This window comes from Lactuca virosa, chromosome 6, assembly GCF_052849685.1.
Source record: "Lactuca virosa cultivar CGN04683 chromosome 6, Lactuca_virosa_CGN04683_v6, whole genome shotgun sequence".
Classification (NCBI taxonomy): Eukaryota; Viridiplantae; Streptophyta; class Magnoliopsida; order Asterales; family Asteraceae; genus Lactuca; species Lactuca virosa.
Window position 1 is genome coordinate 109,518,426 of NC_136431.1, and position 6,529 is coordinate 109,524,954.

Below are 6,529 nucleotides of genomic sequence, written 5' to 3' on the forward strand. Positions count from 1 at the left end.
GAGTAGCAGCAGGTGGGGTGAGATCAGAAGAGAGAGCGATGGGTGAGACCAGAAGAGGGTCCGACGATAGGTGGGGCTTCGGTGGCATTGGCTCGACGGAAGAAGAAGAGGTGGGTGCGGGTTCTTTTAGGCCTGCTTCTATCTCTCTTATTCTCCCGCGTTTTAGTATTTTGTGAAGAAGCGTGATTGAATCGTTTCGTTGCAGATCAATGCTTCCGACCTCCGATTCTGATTTGAACTCCCGATCGAGCCTAGAACATGAACGCTAGTACTTCGATTTCAATTCGTACGACCGATTTCCAATTGCGAATTTAGGAAATTCCTAGAACTCCAATCGATTTCAACTTACAGGATTGAAATCCAACTTCAATTTCATGAACAGCTTCAATTCTTGCTTTATGAATGATATCAGTTTCGCTTGTGTATCTTGAGGCGAGAGACGAACTTTGGCATCTTGATTTGGCAGGTTCGTTTCAAATCTAGTCAATTGATTATGGAGCGAAAGTGAATATCAGGTTCGTTCCTTCGCTGGTTCGTTCCTTCGCTGGAAGTAACATTTTTAACAGAGGTAATAATTAATAATTAATTAAATATACAAATGCAAAATAGTTTTTTTTAATAAAAAAAGTTCAATTTATGTTCAGATTGAACTGCTGTCAAGACTCCATCACTGCCATGTGGTGCCATTACTTGGGTACTGTTTAGAATACCAATACCACACAAAACAGCCTGAAATGCTTTTGGTGTTTGAATACATGCCAAATGGCAACCTGAGACAGTGTCTGGATGGGGTTTCAGAAAAATGTCTAGACTGGGGGGCCCGCATTGCAGTAGCCATTGGAGCTGCTAGAGGGTTGGAATATCTTCATGAAGCAGCTGCACCAAGAATCTTGCATAGAGATGTTAAATCCACTAACATTCTATTGGATGAAAACTGGAGAGCAAAGGTGGGAATTGGGAATAATAATTTTTAATATCACATTTGTGAATGTTATTAAGTTTTGATTTTGTTGGTAGATTACTGATCTGGGAATGGCTAAGAGTTTGGTGAAATGATTAACATACGGTATATATCACTTCAATGAACAGAAAAATCCAGCAGGAGTATAGAAGCTCATAGGTGGTCAACAGTTGATCTTGACCACCCTCAGATCATAAACATACAGAACTATAGGTATCCTTAACTCATAATTATTCCCCCTTTTTTACTTTCGACTTATGATTTTTAATAATTACTTACTTATTTTCGATCCTTGAATTCTTGAACCAGCATTTTTTCAGCTACATGGAACGTAGGAGGAAAATCCCCTTCCAACAAAATGAATCTTGGTGAGATTCCAATTCTTTTGGAATGGAATCACGAATTCCAATTCTGTTGGAATGGAATCATGAATTCTAATTCTGTTGGAATGGACAGTTCTGTTGGAATCACAGAAGTTGATGCTTGAAGAACGGACCACAAAATTGAAACGGACCACATTATTCTTTTAGAATGTATTAGTCGTTGTTAGATTTTGATGTTTTCTTTCCCGTTTTGATTGTTTTTTTAGTTTATTCTTTAATAATAAATGTAATTATTAACAATTTTTACCCGTATTCTATAAGAAATAATGTATTTTTTGTTTTTATTCTTCTATTGATTGTTCAATAATTTGTTATTCTACAAGAAGTTTTTAAATTCATGATCAAGAAATAGATTGAAGAATATTTTTATTATTTATGGTTCAAGAATATTTTTATTTTTGAATATACTCATAAACATATTCTGTCAGAATGTCCGAATTAAAAGAATTATAATTCGAAAAATCGGATTTTTAAAATTAATAGAATCTATGATCCCTTAAAAAATGCAATTTTCCTTTATTAAGTTTATATTAATTGACTAAATTACCCTTGTAATTAATTAAGATGATATTTTTCAATTATATTTAATTCAATAATATATATTAATCACTTTCTTAAAATATGTAAATTTGATTGGCTCACATTTATGCATACAATAACACAATAGATACTCTAAACAAAATAACCTAAGCCTACACATGTAAATGTAATAGTGATTGGAGATCAACTAGAATTTGAATAATTATCATGATAAGCCCAAGGCCCTTGTATCATAAGTTGTATTTATATACGTGTAATTAGGCTTGCACAAAAAAACCGATTCAGGATCTGAACCGGTAAAGCGGTTCACCATGAACCGGTCTACTATAAACCGAACCGATTCAAGAACCGAACCGCCAGTTTGCACCCGTTCGAGATTTTAGACATTGAAACCGGTTTAGAACCGGTTTAATAACCGTGAACCGGTTTAGAACCGGTAGTCAAACCGATCAAACCGGTTTAGAACCGATTGAACCGGTGTAACCGGTTTAGATATGTTCAATTTTTTCTATGACGGAACCGGTTTGAACCAAACTGGTTTAAGGTTGAACCGGTTTTACTATTCACGAATCGGAACCGAACCGGTTTTCTAAACCAGTTCGGTTTGAAAAAAAAAACTGGTTTGCTCACCCCTACATGTAATAGTGATCGGAGATGAATTAGAATTTGAATAATTATCATGGTAAATGATCTCTCTCTCTCTCACTCTCTCTCATTGTGATCTTTTTATTCTTATTCTAATCAAAGTAGTTGCACAACCCTTATCACACAAAGCCTTCATATATAACTAATATCAAATCTAACATATCCCTCGTTCTTGACCTAAAATGACTCAACTACGACTCCATGGGATACATGTTCTCAACTCATTTTGATGGCTTCAATGCTCTTGATCACATCAACGAATCTTATGATGCACCAAACCAAAAAACAACCGATTTGGAATGGGACAAAGTGGACTTCATTGTAAAAAATATGGATCTACTCAACTATCTCCCAAACCCTATTCAAAATGGTGCTAAATAAGGACTCTACGGCTCGACGGGTAGAAAAACTCGATAGGCATTTTCACAATAACAAAAACATAAAGATCATGCAACTAGAAAATCTTGCCGCGTGTTTTTAGATATCTTACGGTTATAGCTTATTGCTCCAAAATTCAAGGAATAATCAATCTCTTAGAAAACCTTGAATCGGAATCCAAAGTATCGGATAAACACCTTGTCATATGCACCATAAACAAACTCTCTCCTCGTTTTCATTATGTAGCTAACATCATTAGGAACCAATTTTCATTGCCTTCATTCATCGAGACACGGTCGATTTGTTTACTAGAATAATGTATGGCACAATATTGTCCTTTACCAACATCACATGATGTCGATTATTCATCTTCCCCGGCCATTCTACATATCGGCTCTCAAGACTCGATCAAGGGAAACTGCAACCAAAACGACTGATGTCATCCTTCTCATGGTGGCGAACAACATTCTCAAACCATCACACATATGGTTGGGTTTATATCTATCCGCTACAGCTTTACCAACATGCTACTTCCTAGAAGTCTTATGCATGGGCTAATTTGTCTCAACGGCCTCCCCTGTCAATAGCTTCGCCACTAAGCCTAACAATCTGAACACGGGCATATGTGAATGGGTAATGGACACAGGCACAATCGATCATGTGTATGCCAATGGAATATTTCACTTTGTCCTTGATCATCATGATTTTCGTTCTATTTGAGTTAGAAATGGGTCCCAAATTCTTATAGCATAGACACATCCACTTTCTCGTATCAAATCATTATCACCCTTTTCACTTAAAAAACATCCTCATTACCCCCATCATTTATTAAAAACTTGATTTATGTTCGACAATTTACTCACCAAACAAATGTTCTATTGAATTTGACGAGTAATAATTTATTGTTAAGGATTACAGAAGCAAAATCCCTCTAATCCTTGTTACAGCCTCGACCCATTCTATCTTGTCGTTCCAACCTCTCGACGGGTTTTCTTGTCTTCGAGTACATCCTTATAATATCAATGGCTCGGTCATCCGGGGAATGAAGTCTTGAAATCTTTAGTTTTTAACAAGGCAATTTTATGTAATAAATGAAAATTTACTACTATGTTTAATGCTTCTCAATTTGTAAAACAAGTTAAATTTCTTTCGATATTTCCAATTTTATTGTTCATAGTTCTTTTGGTATAATATATTTAGACCTGTGGACATCTCATATTAGTAATGTTAGTGGTTTGCTGTAGTATGTCATTTTTATGGACAATTTCACACATTTTCTTTAGGTGTACCCTCAAAAACAAAAATATAAAGTTTTCTCCAAAATTCTTGAATTTTCCAATGTTTTAAAAACCAATTCGGGAGAACCATAAAAACTCTTCAATGTGGCAACAAGGGGATATAACAACAAACAATTTCATCATCATTTTTCCGTCAACGGAATTTAGTTCTATTTTCCGTGCCCTCACACACTCCAACAAAATAGGAAAGCTAAATGTATCGGGCAATCTCTTTTGTTCCAAGCTCATCTATCATCTACATATTATTAGGTTGAAGCATTCTATATGGCTACCCACATCCATTCAAAATGAAATTGTATATTATCGCTTATTCAACTTTAACCCAAAGTATACCCACCTTCGACTCTTCGACTGTCTTTTCTTTCCTCGTATAACCACTCAACAAAATTTGTCTCCCCGCACCTTACTGTGTATTTTCCTCGGATATTTGTCTCACCACCGTGTTGCGTTTTCTTAACAGTCATCCGGGCCCTTTGGACTTATCGAAATGTGTTGTTTTTTAGTCAACACATGGATCAGAAGCATTACATATTTGATAACATTGTTGCGTTTTCTTAGGAACGCTAATGCTAGAAAGAATTGGAATGCATGGATACAAAATTCAATTCAGCCTTAATATGTATTTTGCTTTTTGCTAGTGTCTAACTAGCTTACGTTTTAAATATCGTTGTCAAAAGTTACAAATAAAATCAAGTTATGTCAAAAAGAAACAATGTGTATAGCTATCGACATTAAGTGTTTAATTCATTCTAACTCATTACATAACAAAGAAACATCATTTTAATTATATATATATATATATATATATATATATATATATATATATATATATATATATATATATATATATATATACCTTAAAAAACATTTACTATGTTTTGCTGAATTTTAAGAGGTACAAGATATAATGCATTATGTACAAGGAATTTATACATTGCAGAATAATATGTCATATATTCGGTCAACAATTGAAAAGGTATTCCTCACTTCACTTTCAGCCCGTTAATTTGGAGTCTACGTTGAATCCTCATATTTAGGCAAAAAGATCTCTCTATTCTGGTCATGCTTCTCCTATATCTCTCTTCTGCTTATTTCAAGAATTGCAACTTCACCATCTCTCTTCAGCCGCGCTCACCATCTCTCAACATATTTCTCTCATTTTCTCTCCTGAAACCCTAAATTGAATGCTGCTATGACTAACTTCAACACCTTTATCAGCCATCGTCCTAACGATCAAATTCATCTCCATCATCGGTTAAGGAAACCAACCTCATTCTTTCTTCCCTAACCGGAAACCTTCACGTCTACTCAGCGACATCTCGACCACCGTCAAATCACACCCATCCCCAAATGATTCTCTCGCCTTATCTTGGTGATCTAGAAAATCCCTATCGATTGATGAATCACTTTATGTGTGTTTCAAATCTGTTACATTGTTTTTTTGTTTCAGGATAGAATCTTGAAAGAACAAGCCTTTGGTGGATGATGAATCTCTCAAATGCCCTTATTTGAATTTTCAAATTACGCTCTACATAGTATTGTCTCCTTCGATCACTATCTAGGTACTGTATCCTTTTCTTTCTCTTTTGTTTTTTCATATTTCTATTTCTTTTCTTTCCTCTATGTTACGATCATAATCACACAATGTTGTTAACTTATATTTTTATTAGATCTAATTATTGTAGAAGAAAAAGGATTGCAACGAACATCAAGTATGATTACCTTTGAGATTTGATTTACATTTTGTCAATGATGTTCAACTGATGAAGGGTTTAGATCTCTAATGTTTGTCAATCATTTTGATTTGTGTTTTTTGTTCCCTTTTGATATTTCAAATCAAACCATTATTTTCATATGTGTGTCCTACTATCTAGGCCTAAATAAATTTTTGGTTATTTCCTTTATTTTTAATGTTTTATAATAAATGTATCCAATCGGCATCTGTTTATGATATGTTGCCCAATTTGTGTTTGTGTGCACGTAAAATGTTTTGTGTTTAGAGTTGACTATGTTTTAACCCATGGTCATTTTTGGATGATTTAAACACTCGATACAATTTCAACATACAAGAAGGTAAACCCTTGATTTTTTGTTACAAGATCAAAGTCTAAACTCTGCATTTTTATGTTTTTATTTAATCAAACTAGATTGGGTGTATGTTTATTATGCTAAAGTTTAAATCTTTTTTATGTTTCCAGTAACTTTCGTGGTTAGTATAGAGCATGAAAAACAACGTGTAATTAGTTATTAAGATAAGAAAAACTAAGAAAGGCAGCTGGAGGCTTGCATATTGCCTTACAGTGGTGGCAAGATACATACCCGGA

General features: G+C 34.4%; 1 pseudogene; it reads left to right on the forward strand.

Annotated features, from left to right (window-relative positions):
- Positions 1–38: 38 nt before the first annotated feature.
- LOC145121847 (receptor-like serine/threonine-protein kinase NCRK pseudogene) lies at positions 39–1,056 on the forward strand (annotated as a pseudogene).
- Positions 1,057–6,529: the final 5,473 nt, after the last annotated feature.